The sequence below is a fragment of the Dipteris shenzhenensis genome, chromosome 4 (assembly GCF_047967505.1).
Source record: "Dipteris shenzhenensis isolate YYH24624 ecotype China chromosome 4, Dip_SZ_1.0, whole genome shotgun sequence".
Taxonomy (NCBI): domain Eukaryota; kingdom Viridiplantae; phylum Streptophyta; class Polypodiopsida; order Gleicheniales; family Dipteridaceae; genus Dipteris; species Dipteris shenzhenensis.
In genome coordinates, this window is record NC_141599.1 from 29,845,256 (window position 1) to 29,846,257 (window position 1,002).

The window sequence follows — 1,002 nt, forward strand, 5'->3', positions numbered from 1 at the left end:
GTCTACAAGTTGGTCCCTTTTAGTTTTAATGATGGTGCTTTTCTATTTGTTTTGTGAAGCTTACAATAACATTGAATTGGACAATCATTTTTGTTTGTCTCAATTTTTTTGTGAACCTTTCTTCATAAAGGAGGTCCAAATAATTAGTGATTGTTGATTTGTAGGTATCTTGCTCATTTGGCAAGAGAGAGAAAGATCTTAGAGATTCCAAATTTGTACAAGAGTTGGGTGGAAATTGGTCATGCTGCTTGCATGTATCCTCTTGGTATGCACAAACACTCTCAATGGGAACTTGCAAATTGTCCTTGGTGGATAGACTTCCCCAAGGGACAAGTCTTGGTGCGTGAGAGAGACTTTCACAAGAAATATGCTTCATCTAAGGACACTGAAGAAAGTAAGGATAAATTGGGGGGAAGCTCTAGAAAAACAAAAACACAAGCACAAAAACAAGAACAAGCTCAAAAGAAAGGTAAGAAATATACATACATGTTGAGTTTCTAATGTTGTTTATGATGAGGGTTTGGAATAGTATACTAATGTTATTCTTTCCTATCCATTTAGATGAGGAGCCATCTAGTCCACCAAGGCAAGATAAGGATCAAATGGAGCATGCAAGTAAAGTTCTAGTTATTTTTCTTTCTTGCTATCGGTGTTTCAAAATTTTCTTTGGTTGTGTTTGATATAAATTTTCCATGTAGGTTCACAATCTATCACAAAGTTAGTACAACATTATGTATTTCATAAGGCACAGTCACCGGATAGTCTATTGACTCGTGGTATCACTATGCTTATATGGTGGGTGATTACATAACCATAGGCATGGACTTTTCACAGTCCAAGAAAAATGAAAAGTATACTATTTTGCATGAGTTTTTCATGGCTGTAGTTAGCCCTGATTGAGACTACATGTGGTTGGATAAGAAGATTAAGTGGGCTATGGATTTTATATTGGTTGACTTTCCCACTGGATTTCCACTTTTGATGAGAGAGTACCCATCCTAG

General features: G+C 36.2%; 1 long non-coding RNA gene across 1 annotated transcript; it reads left to right on the forward strand.

The window, feature by feature from the left end:
* The first annotated feature begins 413 nt into the window (after positions 1-413).
* LOC147902701 (uncharacterized) lies at positions 414-758 on the forward strand. Its single transcript, XR_015540861.1, has 3 exons — positions 414-469; positions 562-615; positions 699-758. It is a non-coding gene; the product is annotated as an uncharacterized LOC147902701 (long non-coding RNA).
* The last annotated feature ends 244 nt before the right edge of the window (positions 759-1,002 follow it).